The sequence below is a fragment of the Rhipicephalus microplus genome, chromosome 5, assembly GCF_043290135.1.
Source record: "Rhipicephalus microplus isolate Deutch F79 chromosome 5, USDA_Rmic, whole genome shotgun sequence".
Lineage (NCBI taxonomy): Eukaryota > Metazoa > Arthropoda > Arachnida > Ixodida > Ixodidae > Rhipicephalus > Rhipicephalus microplus.
Genome location: NC_134704.1, coordinates 161,738,983 through 161,757,606, shown reverse-complemented (window position 1 = coordinate 161,757,606; position 18,624 = coordinate 161,738,983). Strand labels below are relative to the sequence as shown.

Below are 18,624 nucleotides of genomic sequence, written 5' to 3'. Positions count from 1 at the left end.
TATTTATTTGTCTGTCTACAATGACATGTCTCTTTACCTGTGCTTCATCGACAGAAGGCCGAGCAATACATGCTACTGCGTGTGTGCGAACGGCTACACTAAGTCAACTCGGTGGCGACCCGGTAGGACGTCTGACTCCAGATCAGAAGGTTGCGTGTTCGAATCACGTCGATGTCAAGTTTTCTCTTTTGTTATTTTCATCTATCGTTCTATCTACTTACTTGTCTGTCTACAATGACTTGTCTCTTTACTTGTGCTTCATCGACACAAGGCCGAGCAAAACATGCTACCACGTGTGTGCGAACGACTGCCTTGAGCGGACTCGGAGGTGCAACGGTACGCGTCTGACTCCAGATCAGTAGGTTCAATGTTGGAATCACGTCCGGGTCAGTTTCTCTTTTTATTATTTTCATCTATCTGTCTATTTACTTATTTGTCTGTCTAAAATGACTTGTCCCTTTACCTGTGCTTCATCGACATAAGGCCATGCAAAACATGCTACCACGTGTATGCGAACGGCCACCCTAAGCGGACTCGGTGGCGCAACTTTAGCACGTCTAACTCCAGATCAGAAGGTTGCGTGTTCTAATCACGTCCGCGTCAAATTCTCTTTTTAGTATTTTCATCTATCTGTCTATCTACTTATTTGTCTGTCTGCAATGACTTGTCCCTTTACCTGTGCTTTATCGACAGAAGGCCGAGCAAAACATGCTACCACGTGTGTGCGAACGGTTACTCTAAGCGGACTCAGTGGCGCAACTTTAGCACGTCTGGCTCCAGATCAGAAGGTTGTGTGTTCGAATCAAGTCCGGGTCAAATTCTTTTTTTTATTCTTGTCATCTGTCTATCCACTTATTTGTGTGCCTACAATGACTTGTCTCTTTACCTGTGCTTCATCGACAGAAGGCCGAGCAAAACATGCTACCGCGTGTGTGCGAACGGCTACACTAAGTGTACTCGGTGGCGATACGGTAGCACGTCTGACTCCAGATCACAAGGTTGCGTGTTCGAATCACGTCCGGGTCAAATCCTCTTTTTTATTATTTTCATCTATCTGTCTATCTACTTATCTGTATGTCTACAATGACTTGTCTCTTTACCTGTGCTTCATCGACAGAAGGCCGAGCAAAACATGCTACCACGTGTGTGCGAACGGTTACCTAACGGACTCGGTGGCGACACAGTAGCACGTCTGACTCCAGATCAGAAGGTTGCGTGTTCGAATCACGTCCGGGTCAAATTCTCTTCTTTATTATTTTCGTCTATTTGTCTATCTACTTATTTGTCGGTGTACAATGACTTGTCTCGTTACCTGTGCTTCATCGACAGAAGGCCGAGCAAAACAAGCTACCGCGTGTGTGCGAACGACTACGCTAAGTGGATTCGGTGCGAAACGGTAGCGCGTCTTAATAAAGATCAGAGGGTTGCGTGTTCGAATCACGTCCATGTTAAGTTCTCGTTTTTGTTATTTTCATCCGTCTATCTACCTCTTTGTCTGTCTTCAACGACTTGTATCTTTACCTGTGCTCCATCGACAGAAGGCCGAGCAAAACATGCTACCACGTGTGTGCGAATAGTTAACTAACGGACTCGGTGGCGACACAGTAGCACGTCTGACTCCAGATCAGAAGGTTGCGTGTTCGAATCACGTCCGGGTGAAATCCAATTTTTTATTATTTTCATCTATCTGTCGATCTACTTATCTGTATGTCTACAATGACTTGTCTCTTTACCTGTGTTTCATCGACAGAAGGCCGAGCAAAACATGCTACCACGTTTGTGCGAATGGTTACCTAACGGACTCTGTGGCAACACAGTAGCACGTCTGACTCCAGATCTGAAGGTTGCATGTTCGAATCACGTCCGGGTCAAATTCTCTTTTTTATTATTTTCATCTGTTTATTTTTTTGTTTGTCTGTCTACGATGACTTGTCTCTTTACCTGTCTTCATCGACAGAATGCCGAGCAAAACATGCTACCGCGTCTGTACGAACGGCTTCACTAAGTGGACTCGGTGGCGACACGATAGCACGTCTGACTCCAGATCAGAAGGTTGCGTGTTCGAATCACGTCCGGGTGAAATTCTCTTTTTTATTATTTTAATCTATTTGTCTATCTACTTATTTGTCTGTCTACAATGACTTGTCTCGTTACCTGTGCTACATCGACAGAAGGCCCAGCAAAACAAGCTACCGCGTGTGTCCGAACGGCTACGCTAAGTGGATTCGGTGGCGTCACGGTAGCGCGTCCGACTCATGATCAGAAGGTTGCGTGTTCAAATCGCGTCCGGGTCAAATTCTCTTTCTTATTATTTTCATCTGTCTATCTACTTATTTTTCTGTCTACATTAACTTGTCTTTTTACCTGCGCTTCATCGACAGAAGGCCGAGCAAAACATGCTACCACGTGTGTGCGAACGGCTGCCCTGTGCGGACTCGGAGGTGCAACGAAAGCACGTCTGACTCCAGATCAGTAGGTTAAATGTTCGAATCACGTCCGGGTCAAATTCTCTCTTTATTATTTTTAACTATCTGTCTATCTACTTATTTGTCTGTCTGCAATGACTTGTTTCTTTACCTGTGCTTCATCGACAGAAGGCCGAGCAAAACATGCTACCGCGTGTGTGCGAACGGTTACTCTAAGCGGACTCAGTGGCGCAACTTTAGCACGTCTGACTCCACATCAGAAGGTTGCGTGTTCGAATCACGTCCGGGTCAAATCCTCTTTTTTATTATTTTCATCTATCTGTCTATCTACTTATCTGTATGTCTATAATGACTTGTCTCTTTACCTGTGCTTCATCGACAGAAGGCCGAGCAAAACATGCTACCACGTGTGTGCGAACGGTTACCTAACGGACTCGGTGGCGACACAGTAGCACGTCTGACTCCAGATCAGAAGGTTGCGGGTTCGAATCACGTTCGGGTCAAGTTCTCTTTTTTACTATTTTAATCTATCTGTCTATCTACCTATTTGTCTGTCTACAATGACTCTTCTGTTTAGGTATGCTTAATCGACAGAAGGCCGAGCAAATCATGCTACCACGTGTGTGCGAACGGCTACCCTAAATGGACGCGGTGGCGACACAGTAGCACGTCTGACTCCTGATCAGAAGGTTGCGAGTTTGAATCACGTCCGGGTCAAATCCGCCTTTTTTTTATTTTCATCTATCTGTCTATCTACTTATTTGTCTGTCTACAATGACTTCTCTCTTTACCTATGCTTCATCGACAGAAGGCCGAGCAATACATGCTACTGCGTGTGTGCGAACGGCTACACTAAGTCAACTCGGTGGCGACCCGGTAGGACGTCTGACTCGAGATCAGAAGGTTGCGTGTTCGAATCACGTCGATGTCAAGTTCTCTCCTTTGTTATTTTCATCTATCTGTCTATCTACTTATTTGTCTGTCTACAATGACTTGTCTCTTTACCTGTGCTTCATCGACATAAGGCCGTGCAAAACATGCTACCACGTGTGTGCGAACGGCTACCCTAAGCGGACTCGGTGGCGCAACTTTAGCACGTCTGACTCAAGATCAGAAGGTTGCGTGTTCGAATCACGTCCGGGTAAAATTCTCTTTTTAATATTTTCATCTATCTGTCTATCTACTTATTTGTCTGTCTACAATGACTCTTCTCTTTAGCTGTGCTTCCTCAACAGAAGGCCGAGAAAAACATGCTACCACGTGTGTGCGAACGGCCACCCTAAAAGGATTCGGTGGCGACATGGCAGCACGTCTGACTCCAGATCAGATGGTTGCGAGTTTGAATCACGTCCGGATCAAATTTCCTTTTTTATTATTTTCATCAATCTGTCTATCTACCTATTTGTCTGTCTACAATGACTTGTCTCTTTACCTGTGCTTCATCGACAGAAGGCCGAGAAAACATGCTACCACATGTGTACAAATGGCTACCCTAAGCGGACTCAGTGGCGCAGTGGTAACGCGTCTGACACCAGATCAGAAGGTTGCGTGTTCGAATCACGTCGGGGTCAAATTCTCTTTTTATTGTTTTCAACTATCTGTCTACTTATTTGTCTGTCTACAATGACTTCCCTCTTTACCTATGCTTCATCGACAGAAGGCCGAGAAATACATACTACTGCGTGTGTGCGAACGGCTACACTAAGTCAACTCGGTGGCGACCCGGTAGGACATCTGACTCCAGATCAGAAGGTTGCGTGTTCGAATCACGTCGATGTCAAGTCCTCTCTTTTGTTATTTTCATCTATCTGTCTATTTACTTATTTGTCTGTCTACAATGACTTGTCTCTTTACCTGTGCTTCATTGACACAAGGCCGAGCAAAACATGCTACCACATGTGTGCGAACGGCTGCCCTGAGCGGACTCGGAGGTGCAACGGTAGCGCGTCTGACTCCAGATCAGTAGGTTAAATGTTCAAATCACGTCCGGGTCAAATTCTCTTTTTATTATTTTCATCTATCTGTCTATCTCTTTATTTGTCTGTCTAAAATGACTTGTTCCTTTACCTATGCTTCATCGACATAAGGCCGTGCAAAACATGCTACCACGTGTGTGCGAATGGTTAACTAACGGACTCGGTGGCGACACAGTAGCACGTCTGACTCCAGATCAGAAGGTTGCGTGTTCGAATCACGTCCGGGTGAAATCCAATTTTTTATTATTTTCATCTATCTGTCTATCTACTTATCTGTATGTCTACAATGACTTGTCTCTTTACCTGTGTTTCATCGACAGAAGGCCGAGCAAAACATGCTACCACGTTTGTGCGAATGGTTACCTAACGGACTCTGTGGCAACACAGTAGCACGTCTGACTCCAGATCTGAAGGTTGCATGTTCGAATCACGTCCGGGTCAAATTCTCTTTTTTATTATTTTCATCTGTTTATTTTTTTGTTTGTCTGTCTACGATGACTTGTCTCTTTACCTGTCTTCATCGACAGAATGCCGAGCAAAACATGCTACCGCGTGTGTACGAACGGCTTCACTAAGTGGACTCGGTGGCGACACGATAGCACGTCTGACTCCAGATCAGAAGGTTGCGTGTTCGAATCACGTCCGGGTGAAATTCTCTTTTTTATTATTTTAATCTATTTGTCTATCTACTTATTTGTCTGTCTACAATGACTTGTCTCGTTACCTGTGCTACATCGACAGAAGGCCCAGCAAAACAAGCTACCGCGTGTGTGCGAACGGCTACGCTAAGTGGATTCGGTGGCGACACGGTAGCGCGTCCGACTCATGATCAGAAGGTTGCGTGTTCAAATCGCGTCCGGGTCAAATTCTCTTTCTTATTATTTTCATCTGTCTATCTACTTATTTTTCTGTCTACATTAACTTGTCTTTTTACCTGCGCTTCATCGACAGAAGGCCGAGCAAAACATGCTACCACGTGTGTGCGAACGGCTGCCCTGTGCGGACTCGGAGGTGCAACGAAAGCACGTCTGACTCCAGATCAGTAGGTTAAATGTTCGAATCACGTCCGGGTCAAATTCTCTCTTTATTATTTTTAACTATCTGTCTATCTACTTATTTGTCTGTCTGCAATGACTTGTTTCTTTACCTGTGCTTCATCGACAGAAGGCCGAGCAAAACATGCTACCGCGTGTGTGCGAACGGTTACTCTAAGCGGACTCAGTGGCGCAACTTTAGCACGTCTGACTCCACATCAGAAGGTTGCGTGTTCGAATCACGTCCGGGTCAAATCCTCTTTTTTATTATTTTCATCTATCTGTCTATCTACTTATCTGTATGTCTATAATGACTTGTCTCTTTACCTGTGCTTCATCGACAGAAGGCCGAGCAAAACATGCTACCACGTGTGTGCGAACGGTTACCTAACGGACTCGGTGGCGACACAGTAGCACGTCTGACTCCAGATCAGAAGGTTGCGGGTTCGAATCACGTTCGGGTCAAGTTCTCTTTTTTACTATTTTAATCTATCTGTCTATCTACCTATTTGTCTGTCTACAATGACTCTTCTGTTTAGGTATGCTTAATCGACAGAAGGCCGAGCAAATCATGCTACCACGTGTGTGCGAACGGCTACCCTAAATGGACGCGGTGGCGACACGGTAGCACGTCTGACTCCTGATCAGAAGGTTGCGAGTTTGAATCACGTCCGGGTCAAATCCGCCTTTTTTTTATTTTCATCTATCTGTCTATCTACTTATTTGTCTGTCTACAATGACTTCTCTCTTTACCTATGCTTCATCGACAGAAGGCCGAGCAATACATGCTACTGCGTGTGTGCGAACGGCTACACTAAGTCAACTCGGTGGCGACCCGGTAGGACGTCTGACTCGAGATCAGAAGGTTGCGTGTTCGAATCACGTCGATGTCAAGTTCTCTCCTTTGTTATTTTCATCTATCTGTCTATCTACTTATTTGTCTGTCTACAATGACTTGTCTCTTTACCTGTGCTTCATCGACATAAGGCCGTGCAAAACATGCTACCACGTGTGTGCGAACGGCTACCCTAAGCGGACTCGGTGGCGCAACTTTAGCACGTCTGACTCAAGATCAGAAGGTTGCGTGTTCGAATCACGTCCGGGTAAAATTCTCTTTTTAATATTTTCATCTATCTGTCTATCTACTTATTTGTCTGTCTACAATGACTCTTCTCTTTAGCTGTGCTTCCTCAACAGAAGGCCGAGAAAAACATGCTACCACGTGTGTGCGAACGGCCACCCTAAAAGGACTCGGTGGCGACATGGCAGCACGTCTGACTCCAGATCAGATGGTTGCGAGTTTGAATCACGTCCGGATCAAATTTCCTTTTTTATTATTTTCATCAATCTGTCTATCTACCTATTTGTCTGTCTACAATGACTTGTCTCTTTACCTGTGCTTCATCGACAGAAGGCCGAGAAAACATGCTACCACATGTGTACAAATGGCTACCCTAAGCGGACTCAGTGGCGCAGTGGTAACGCGTCTGACACCAGATCAGAAGGTTGCGTGTTCGAATCACGTCGGGGTCAAATTCTCTTTTTATTGTTTTCAACTATCTGTCTACTTATTTGTCTGTCTACAATGACTTCCCTCTTTACCTATGCTTCATCGACAGAAGGCCGAGAAATACATACTACTGCGTGTGTGCGAACGGCTACACTAAGTCAACTCGGTGGCGACCCGGTAGGACATCTGACTCCAGATCAGAAGGTTGCGTGTTCGAATCACGTCGATGTCAAGTCCTCTCTTTTGTTATTTTCATCTATCTGTCTATTTACTTGTTTGTCTGTCTACAATGACTTGTCTCTTTACCTGTGCTTCATTGACACAAGGCCGAGCAAAACATGCTACCACATGTGTGCGAACGGCTGCCCTGAGCGGACTCGGAGGTGCAACGGTAGCGCGTCTGACTCCAGATCAGTAGGTTAAATGTTCAAATCACGTCCGGGTCAAATTCTCTTTTTATTATTTTCATCTATCTGTCTATCTCTTTATTTGTCTGTCTAAAATGACTTGTTCCTTTACCTATGCTTCATCGACATAAGGCCGTGCAAAACATGCTACCACGTGTGTGCGAACGGCTACCCTAAGCGGACTTGGTGGCGCAACTTTAGCACGTCTGACTAAAGATCAGAAGATTGCGTGTTCTAATCACGTCCGCGTCAAATTCTCTTTTTAGTATTTTGATCTATCTGTCTATCTACTTATTTGTCTGTCTGCAATGACTTGTCCCTTTACCTGTGCTTCATCGACAGAAGGCAGAGCAAAACATGCTACCGCGTGTGTGCGAACGGTTACTCTAAACGGACTTAGTGGCGCAACTTTAGCACGTCTGACTCCAGATCAGAAGGTTGCGTGTTCGAATCAAGTCCGGATCAAATTCTTTCTTTTATTATTTTCATCTGTCTATCCACTCATTTGTCTGTCTACAATGACTTGTCTCTTTACCTGTGCTTCATCGACAGAAGGCCGAGCAAAACATGCTACCGCGTGTGTGCGAACGGCTACACTAAGTGTACTCGGTGGCGATACGGTAGCACGTCTGACTCCAGGTTACACGGTTGCGTGTTCGAGTCACGTCCGGGTCAAATCCTCTTTTTTTATTATTTTCATCTATCTGTCTATCTACTTATCTGTATGTCTACATTGACTTGTCTCTTTACCTGTGCTTCATCGACAGAAGGCCGAGCAAAACATGCTACCACGTGTGTGCGAATGGTTACCTAACAGACTCGGTGGCGACACAGTAGCACGTCTGACTCCAGATCAGAAGGTTGCGTGTTCGAATCCCGTCCGGGTCAAATTCTCTTTTTGATTATTTTCATCTGTTTATCTTTTTATTTGTCTGTCTACGATGACTTGTCTCCTTACCTGTCTTCATCGACAGAAGGCCGAGCGAAACATGCTACCGCGTGTGTACGAACGGCTTCACTAAGTGGACTCGGTGGCGACACGGTAGCACGTCTGACTCCAGATCAGAAGGTTGCGTGTTCTAATCACGTCCGGGTAAAATTCTCTTTTTTATTATTTTCATCTATTTGTCTATCTACTTATTTGTCTGTCTACAATGACTTGTCTCGTTACCTGTGCTTCATCGACAGAAGGCCGAGCAAAACAAGCTACCGCATGTGTGCGAACGGCTACGCTAAGTGGATTCGGTGGCGACACGGTAGCGCGTCTTACTACAGATCAGAAGGTTGCGTGTTCTAATCACGTCCGCGTCAAATTCTCTTTTTAGTATTTTCAACTATCTGTCTATCTACTTATTTGTCTGTCTGCAATGACTTGTCCCTTTACCTGTGCCTCATCGACAGAAGGCCGAGCAAAACATGCTACCACGTGTGTGCGAACGGTTACTCTAAGCGGACTCAGTGGCGCAACTTTAGCACGTCTGACTCCAGATCAGAAGGTTGCGTGTTCGAATCAAGTCCGGGTCAAATTCTTTTTTTAATATTTTCATCTGTCTATCCACTTATTTGTCTGTCTACAATGACTTGTCTCTTTACCTGTGCTTCATCGACATAAGGCCGTGCAAAACATGCTACCACGTGTGTGCGAAAAGCTACCCTAAGCGGACTCGGTGGCGCAACTTTAGCACGTCTGACTCCAGATCAGAACGTTGCGTGTTCTAATCACGTCCGCGTCAAATTCTCTTTTTAGTATTTTCAACTATCTGTCTATCTACTTATTTGTCTGTCTGCAATGACTTGTCCCTTTACCTGTGCTTCATCGACAGAAGGCCGAGCAAAACATGCTACCGCGTGTGTGCGAACGGTTACTCTAAGCGGACTCAGTGGCGCAACTTTAGCACGTCTGACTCCAGATCAGAAGGTTGCGTGTTCGAATCAAGTCCGGGTCAAATTCTTTTTTTTATTATTTTCACCTGTCTATCCACTTATTTGTCTGTCTGCAATGACTTGTCTCTTTATCTGTGCTTCATCGACAGAAGGCCGAGCAAAACATGCTACCGCGTGTGTGCGAACGGCTACACTAAGTGTACTCGGTGGCGATACGGTAGCACGTCTGACTCCAGATCACAAGGTTGCGTGTTCGAATCGCGTCCGGGTCAAATTCTCTTTCTTATTATTTTCATCTGTCAATCTACTTATTTGGTCTGTCTACAATGACTTGTCTCTTTACCTGTGCTGCATCGACAGAAGGCCGAGCAAAACATGCTACTGCGTGTGTGCGAACGGCTACACAAAGTGGACTCGGTGGCGACACAGTAGCACGTCTGACTCCAGATCAGAAGGTTGCGTGTTCGAATCACGTCCGGGTCAAGTTCTCATTTTATTATTTTCATCTGTCTATCTATTTATTTGTCTGTCTACAATGACATGTCTCTTTACCTGTGCTTCATCGACGGAAGGCCGAGCAATACATGCTACTGCGTGTGTGCGAACGGCTACACTAAGTCAACTCGGTGGCGACCCGGTAGGACGTCTGACTCCAGATCAGAAGGTTGCGTGTTCGAATCACGTCGATGTCAAGTTTTCTCTGTTGTTATTTTCATCTATCTGTCTATCTACTTATCTGTATGTCTACAATGACTTGTCTCTTTACCTGTGCTGCATCGACAGAAGGTCGAGCAAAACATGCTACCGCGTGTGTGCGAACGGCTACACAAAGTGGACTTGGTGGCGACACAGTAGCACGTCTGATTCCAGATCAGAAGGTTGAGTGTTCGAATCACGTCCGGGTCAAGTTCTCTTTATAATATTTTCATCTGTCTATCTATTTATTTCTGTCTACAATGACATGTCTCCTTACCTGTGCTACATCGACAGAAGGCCGAGCAAACCATGCTACCACGTGTGTGCGTACGGCTACACTAAGTGGACTCGTTAGCGACCCGGTAGCACGTCTGACTCCAGATCAGAAGGTTGCGTGTTCGAATCACGTCCGGGTCAAGTTCTCTCTTTTGTTATTTTCATCTATCTGTCTATCTACTTATTTGTCTGTCTACAATGACTTGTCTCTTTACCTGTGCTTCATCGACATAAGGCCGTGCAAAACATGCTACCACGTGTGTGCGAACGGCTACCCTAAGCGGACTCGGTGGCGCAACTTTAGCACGTCTGACTCAAGATCAGAAGGTTGCGTGTTCGAATCACGTCCGGGTGAAATTCTCTTTTTAATATTTTCATCTATCTGTCTATCTACTTATTTGTCTGTCTACAATGACTCTTCTCTTTAGCTGTGCTTCCTCAACAGAAGGCCGAGAAAAACATGCTACCACGTGTGTGCGAACGGCCACCCTAAAAGGACTCGGTGGCGACATGGTAGCACGTCTGACTCCAGATCAGATGGTTGCGAGTTTGAATCACGTCCGGATCAAATTTCCTTTTTTATTATTTTCATCAATCTGTCTATCTACCTATTTGTCTGTCTACAATGACTTGTCTCTTTACCTGTGCTTCATCGACAGAAGGCCGAGAAAATATGCTACCACATGTGTACAAATGGCTACCCTAAGCGGACTCAATGGCGCAATGGTAACGCGTCGGACACCAGATCAGAAGGTTGCGTGTTCGAATCACGTCGGGTCAAATTCTCTTTTTATTGTTTTCAACTATCTGTCTACTTATTTGTCTGTCTACAATGACTTCTCTCTTTACCTATGCTTCATCGACAGAAGGCCGCGAAATACATGCTACTGCGTGTGTGCGAACGGCTACACTAAGTCAACTCGGTGGCGACCCGGTAGGACATCTGACTCCAGATCAGAAGGTTGCGTGTTCGAATCACGTCGATGTCAAGTCCTCTCTTTTGTTATTTTCATCTATCTGTCTATCTACTTATTTGTCTGTCTACAATGACTTGTCTCTTTACCTGTGCTTCATTGACACAAGGCCGAGCAAAACATGCTACCACATGTGTGCGAACGGCTGCCCTGAGCGGACTCGGAGGTGCAACGGTAGCGCGTCTGACTCCAGATCAGTAGGTTAAATGTTCAAATCACGTCCGGGTCAAATTCTCTTTTTATTATTTTCATCTATCTGTCTATCTACTTATTTGTCTGTCTAAAATGACTTGTTCCTTTACCTATGCTTCATCGACATAAGGCAGAGCAAAACATGCTACCACGTGTGTGCGAACGGTTACTCTAAGCGGACTTAGTGGCGCAACTTTAGCACGTCTGACTCCAGATCAGAAGGTTGCGTGTTCGAATCAAGTCCGGATCAAATTCTTTCTTTTATTATTTTCATCTGTCTATCCACTTATTTGTCTGTCTACAATGACTTGTCTCTTTACCTGTGCTTCATCGACAGAAGGCCGAGCAAAACATGCTACCGCGTGTGTGCGAACGGCTACACTAAGTGTACTCGGTGGCGATACGGTAGCACGTCTGACTCCAGGTCACAAGGTTGCGTGTTCGAGTCACGTCCGGGTCAAATCCTCTTTTTTATTATTTTCATCTATCTGTCTATCTACTTATCTGTATGTCTACATTGACTTGTCTCTTTACCTGTGCTTCATCGACAGAAGGCCGAGCAAAACATGCTACCACGTGTGTGCGAATGGTTACCTAACGGACTTGGTGGCGACACAGTAGCACGTCTGACTCAAGATCAGAAGGTTGCGTGTTCAAATCCCGTCCGGGTCAAATTCTCTTTTTTATTATTTTCATCTGTTTATCTTTTTATTTGTCTGTCTACGATGACTTGTCTCCTTACCTGTCTTCATCGACAGAAGGCTGAGCGAAACATGCTACCGCGTGTGTACGAACAGCTTCAATAAGTGTACTCGGTGGCGACACGGTAGCACGTCTGACTCCAGATCAGAAGGTTGCGTGTTCTAATCACGTCCGGGTCAAATTCTCTTTTTCATTATTTTCATCTATTTGTCTATCTACTTATTTGTCTGTCTACAATGACTTGTCTCGTTACCTGTGCTTCATCGACAGAAGGCCGAGCAAAACAAGCTACCGCATGTGTGCGAACGGCTACGCTAAGTGGATTCGGTGGCGACACGGTAGCGCGTCTTACTACAGATCAGAAGGTTGCGTGTTCTAATCACGTGCGCGTCAAATTCTCTTTTTAGTATTTTCAACTATCTGTCTATCTACTTATTTGTCTGTCTGCAATGACTTGTCCCTTTACCTGTGCTTCATCGACAGAAGGCCGAGCAAAACATGCTACCACGTGTGTGCGAACGGTTACTCTAAGCGGACTCAGTGGCGCAACTTTAGCACGTCTGACTCCAGATCAGAAGATTGCGTGTTCGAATCACGTCGATGTCAAGTCCTCTCTTTTGTTATTTTCATCTATCTGTCTATCTACTTATTTGTCTGTCTACAATGACTTGTCTCTTTACCTGTGCTTCATTGACACAAGGCCGAGCAAAACATGCTACCACATGTGTGCGAACGGCTGCCCTGAGCGGACTCGGAGGTGCAACGGTAGCGCGTCTGACTCCAGATCAGTAGGTTAAATGTTCAAATCACGTCCGGGTCAAATTCTCTTTTTATTATTTTCATCTATCTGTCTATCTCTTTATTTGTCTGTCTAAAATGACTTGTTCCTTTACCTATGCTTCATCGACATAAGGCCGTGCAAAACATGCTACCACGTGTGTGCGAACGGCTACCCTAAGCGGACTTGGTGGCGCAACTTTAGCACGTCTGACTAAAGATCAGAAGATTGCGTGTTCTAATCACGTCCGCGTCAAATTCTCTTTTTAGTATTTTCTTCTATCTGTCTATCTACTTATTTGTCTGTCTGCAATGACTTGTCCTTTTACCTGTGCTTCATCGACAGAAGGCAGAGCAAAACATGCTACCTCGTGTGTGCGAACGGTTACTCTAAACGGACTTAGTGGCGCAACTTTAGCAAGTCTGACTCCAGATCAGATGGTTGCGTGTTCGGATCAAGTCCGGATCAAATTCTTTCTTTTATTATTTTCATCTGTCTATCCACTTATTTGTCTGTCTACAATGACTTGTCTCTTTACCTGTGCTTCATCGACAGAAAGCCGAGCAAAACATGCTACCGCGTGTGTGCGAACGGCTACACTAAGTGTACTCGGTGGCGATACGGTAGCACGTCTGACTCCAGGTCACAAGGTTGCGTGTTCGAATCACGTCGGGGTCAAATTCTCTTTCTTATTGTTTTCAACTATTTGTCTGCTTATTTGTCTGTCTACAATGACTTCTTTCTTTACGTATGCTTCATCGACAGAAGGCCGAGCAATACATGCTACTGCGTGTGTGCGAACGGCTACACTAAGTCAACTCAGTGGCGACCCGGTAGGACGTCTGACTCCAGATCAGAAGGTTGCGAGCTTGAATCACATCTGGATCAAATTTCCTTTTTTCATATTTTCATCATTCTGTCTATCTGCTTATTTGTCTGTCTACAATGACTTGTCTCTTTACCTGTGCTTCATCGACAGAAGGCCGAAAAAACATGCTACCACGTGTGTGCGAACGGCTACCCTAAGCGGACTCGGTGGCGCAACGGTAGCACGTCTGATTCCAGATCAGAAGGTTGCGTTTTCGAATTACGTCGGGGTCAAATTCTCTTTCTTATTGTTTTCAACTATCTGTCTGCTTATTTGTCTGTCTACAATGACTTCTTTCTTTACGTATGCTTCATCGACCGAAGGCCGAGCAATACATGCTACTGCGTGTGTGCGAACGGCTACACTAAGTCAACTCAGTGGCGACCCGGTAGGACGTCTGACTCCAGATCAGAAGGTTGCGTGTTCGAATCACGTCGATGTCAGGTTCTCTCTTCTGTTATTTTCATCTATCTGTCTATCAACTTAGTTGTCTGTCTGCAATGACTTGTCTCTTTACCTGTGCTTCATCGACAGAAGGCCGAGAAAAACATGCTACCACGTGTGTGCGAATGGCTGCCCTGAGCGAACTCGGAGGTGAAACGGTAGCGCGTCTGACTCAAGATCAGTAGGTTAAATGTTCGAATCATGTCCGGGTCAAATTCTCTTTTTATTATTTTCATTTATCTTTCTATCTACTTATTTGTCTTTCTAAAATGGCTTGTCCCTTTACCTGAGCTTCATCGACATAAGGCCGTGCAAAACATGCTACCACGTGTGTGCGAACGGCTACCCTAAGCGGACTCGGTGGCGCAACTTTAGCACGTCTGACTCCAGATCAGAAGGTTGCGTGTTCTAATCACGTCCGCGTCAAATTCTCTTTTTAGTATTTTCATCTATCTGTCTATCTACTTATTTGTCTATCTGCAATGACTTGTCCCTTTACCTGTGGTTCATCGACAGAAGGCCGAGCAAAACATGCTACCGCGTGTGTGCGAACGGCTACACTAAGTGTACTGGGTGGCAATACGGTAGCACGTCTCACTCCAGATCACAAGGTTGCGTGTTCGAATCACGTACGGGTCAAATCCTCTTTTTTATTATTTTCATCTATCTGTCTATCTACTTATCTGTATGTCTACAATGACTTGTCTCTTTACCTGTGCTTCATCGACAGAAGGCCGAGCAAAACATGCTACCACGTGTGTGCGAATGGTTACCTAACGGACTCGGTGGCGACAGGGTAGCACGTCTGACTCCAGATCAGAAGGTTGCGTGTTCGAATCACGTCCGGGTCAAATTCTCTTTTTTATTATTTTCATCTGTTTATTTTTTATTTGTCTGTCTACGATGACTTGTCTCTTTACCTGTGCTTCATCGACAGAAGGCCGAGCGAAACATGCTACCGCGTGTGTACGAACGGCTTCACTAAGTGGACTCGGTGGCGACACGGTAGCACGTCTGTCTCCAGATCAGAAGGTTGCGTGTTCAAATCACGTCCGGGTAAAATTCTCTTTTTTCTTATTTTCATCTATTTGTGTATCTACTTATTTGTCTGTGCACAATGACTTGTCTCGTTACCTGTGCTTCATCGACAGAAGGCCGAGCAAAACAAGCTACCGCGTGTGTGCGAACGGCTACGCTAAGTGGATTCGGTGGCGACACGGTAGCGCGTCTTACTACGGATCGGAGGGTGGCGTGTTCGAATCACGTCCATGTTAAGTTCTCGTTTTTGTTATTTTCATCCGTCTATCTACCTCTTTGTCTGTCTACAACGACTTGTTTCTTTACCTGTGCTTCATCAATAGAGGGCTGAGCAAAACATGCTACCACGTGTGTGTGAACGGCTACCCTAAATGGACTCGGTGGCGAACTGTTAGCACGTCCGACTCCAGATCAGAAGGTTGCGTGTTCGAATCGCGTCCGGGTTAAATTCTCTTTTTATTATTTTCATCTGTCTATCTACTTATTTGTCTGTCTACAATGACTTGTCTCTTTACCAGTGCTGCATCGACAGAAGGCCGAGCAAAACATGCTACCGCGTGTGTGCGTACGGCTACACTAAGTGGACTCGGTGGCAACCCGGTAGCACGTCTGACTCCAGATCGGAAGGTTGCGTGTTCGAATCACGTCCGGGTCAAGCTCTCTTTTTAATATTTTTTCTGTCTATCTACTTACTTGTCTGTCTACAATGACATGTCTCTTTACCTGTGCTTCATCGACAGAAAACCGAGCAAATCATGCTACCGCGTGTGTGCGAACGGCTACCCTAAGCGGATTCGATGGCGACACGGTAGCACGTCTGACTCCAGATCAGAAGGTTGCGTGTTAGAATCACGTCCGGGTAAAAGTCTCTTTATTATTTTCATCTATCTGTATGTCTACTTATTTGTCTGTCTACATTGACTCTTCTCTTTAGCTGTGCTTCCTCGACAGAAGGCCGAGCAAAACATGCTACCACGTGTGTGCGAACGGCCACCGTAAACGGACTCGGTAACGACATGTTAGCATGTCTGACTACAGATCAGAAGGTTGCGAGCTTGAATCACGTCTGGATCAAATTTCCTTTTTTCTTATTTTCATTATTCTGTCTATCTACTTATTTGTCTGTCTACAATGACTTGTCTCTTTACCTGTACTTCATCGACAGAAGGCCGAAAAAACATGCTACCACTTGTGTGCGAATGGCTACCCTAAGCGGACTCGGTGGCTCAATGGTAGCGCGTCTGACTCCAGATCAGAAGGTTGCGTGTTCGAATCACGTCGGGGTCAAATTCTCTTTCTTATTGTTTTCAACTATCTGTCTACCTATTTGTCTGTCTACAATGACTTCTCTCTTATGCTTCATCGACAGAAGGCCGAGCAATATATGCTACTGCGTGTGTGCGAACGGCTACACTAAGTCAACTCGGTGGCGACCCAGTAGGACGTCTGACTCCAGATCAGAAGGTTGCGTGTTCGAATCACGTCGATGTGAAGTTCTCTCTTTTGTTATTTTCATCTATCTGTCTATCTACTTATTTGTCTGTCTAAAATCACTTGTCCCTTTACCTGTGCTTCATCGACATAAGGCCGTGCAAATCATTCTACCACGTGCGGGCGAACAGATACACTAAGCGGACTCGGTGGCGCAACTTTAGCACGTCTGACTCCAGATCAGAACGTTGCGTGTTCTAATCACGTCCGCGTCAAACTCTCTCTTTAGTATTTTCATCTATCTGTCTATCTACTTATATCTCTGTCTGCAATGACTTGTCCCTTTACCTGTGCTTCATCGACAGAAGGCCGAGCAAAACATGCTACCGCCTGTGTGCGAACGGTTACTCTAAGCGGACTCAGTGGCGCAACTTTAGCACGTCTGACTCCAGATCAGAAGGTTGCGTGTTTGAATCACGTCCGAGTCAAATTCTCTTTTTTATTATTTTCATCTGTTTATTTTTTATTTGTCTGTCTACGATGACTTGTCTCTTTACCTGTGCTTCATCGACAGAAGGCCGAGCGAAAAATGCTACCGCGTGTTTACGAACGGCTTCACTAAGTGGATTCGGTGGCGAACTGTTAGCGCGTCCGACTCGAGATCAGAAGGTTGCGTGTTCGATTCGCGTCCGGGTCAAATTCTCTTTCTTATTATTTTCATCTGTCTATCTACTTATTTGTCTGTCTACAATGACTTGTCTCTTTACCTGTGCTGCATCGACAGAAGGCCGAGCAAAACATGCTACCGCGTGTGTGCGAACGGCTACACAAAGTGGACTCGGTGGTGACACAGTAGCACGTCTGACTCCAGATCAGAAGGTTGCGGGTTCGAATCACGTTCGGGTCAAGTTCTCTTTTTTACTATTTTCATCAATCTGTCTATCTACTTATTTGTCTGTCTACAATGACTCTTCTCTTTATGTGTGCTTCATCGACAGAAGGCCGAGCAAATCATGCTACCACGTATGTGCGAACGGCTACCCTAAACGGACGCGGTGGCGACACGGTAGCACGTCTGACTCCAGATCAGAAGGTTGCGAGTTTGAATCACGTCCGGGTCAAATTCGCTCATTTATTATTTTCATTTATCTGTGTATCTACTTATTTGTCTGTCTACAAAGACTTGTCTCTTTACGTGTGCTTCATCGACAGAAGGCCGAGCAAATCATGCTACCGCGTGTGTGCGAACGGCTACCCTAAGCGGATTCGATGGCGACACGATAGCACGTCTGACTCCAGATCAGAAGGTTGCGTGATCGAATCACGTCCGGGTAGAAGTCTCTCTTTATTATTTTCATCTTTCTGTATATCTACTTATTTGTCTGTCTACATTGACTCTTCTCTTTAGCTGTGCTTCCTCGACAGAAGGCCGAGCAAAACATGCTACCACGTGTGTGCGAACGGCCACCCTAAACGGACTCAGTGGCGACATGTTAGCATGTCTGATTCCAGATCAGAAGGTTGCGTGTTCGAATCACGTCGGGGTCAAATTCTCTTTCTTATTGTTTTCAACTATCTGTCTGCTTATTTGTCTGTCTACAAGACTTCTTTCTTTACGTATGCTTCATCGACAGAAGGCCGAGCAATACATGCTACTGCGTGTGTGCGAACGGCTACACTAAGTCAACTCAGTGGCGATTCGGTAGGACGTCTGACTCCAGATCAGAAGGTTGCGAGCTTGAATCACATCTGGATCAAATTTCCTTTTTTCATATTTTAATCATTCTGTCTATCTGCTTATTTGTCTGTCTACAATGACTTGTCTCTTTACCTGTGCTTCATCGACAGAAGGCCGAAAAAACATGCTACCACGTGTGTGCGAACGGCTACCCTAAGCGGACTCGGTGGCGCAACGGTAGCACGTCTAATTCCAGATCAGAAGGTTGCGTGTTCGAATCACGTCGGGGTCAAATTCTCTTTGTTATTGT

General features: G+C 45.3%; 3 non-coding genes across 3 annotated transcripts; all 3 read left to right on the top strand.

Moving 5' to 3' along the window:
* Positions 1–3,925: 3,925 nt before the first annotated feature.
* Positions 3,926–3,997, top strand: TRNAW-CCA (transfer RNA tryptophan (anticodon CCA)). Its single transcript has one exon. It is a non-coding gene; the product is annotated as a tRNA-Trp (tRNA).
* A 2,900-nt stretch (positions 3,998–6,897) lies between these two features.
* TRNAW-CCA (transfer RNA tryptophan (anticodon CCA)) lies at positions 6,898–6,969 on the top strand. Its single transcript has one exon. It is a non-coding gene; the product is annotated as a tRNA-Trp (tRNA).
* A 9,451-nt stretch (positions 6,970–16,420) lies between these two features.
* Positions 16,421–16,492, top strand: TRNAW-CCA (transfer RNA tryptophan (anticodon CCA)). The gene has a single exon. It is a non-coding gene; the product is annotated as a tRNA-Trp (tRNA).
* The last annotated feature ends 2,132 nt before the right edge of the window (positions 16,493–18,624 follow it).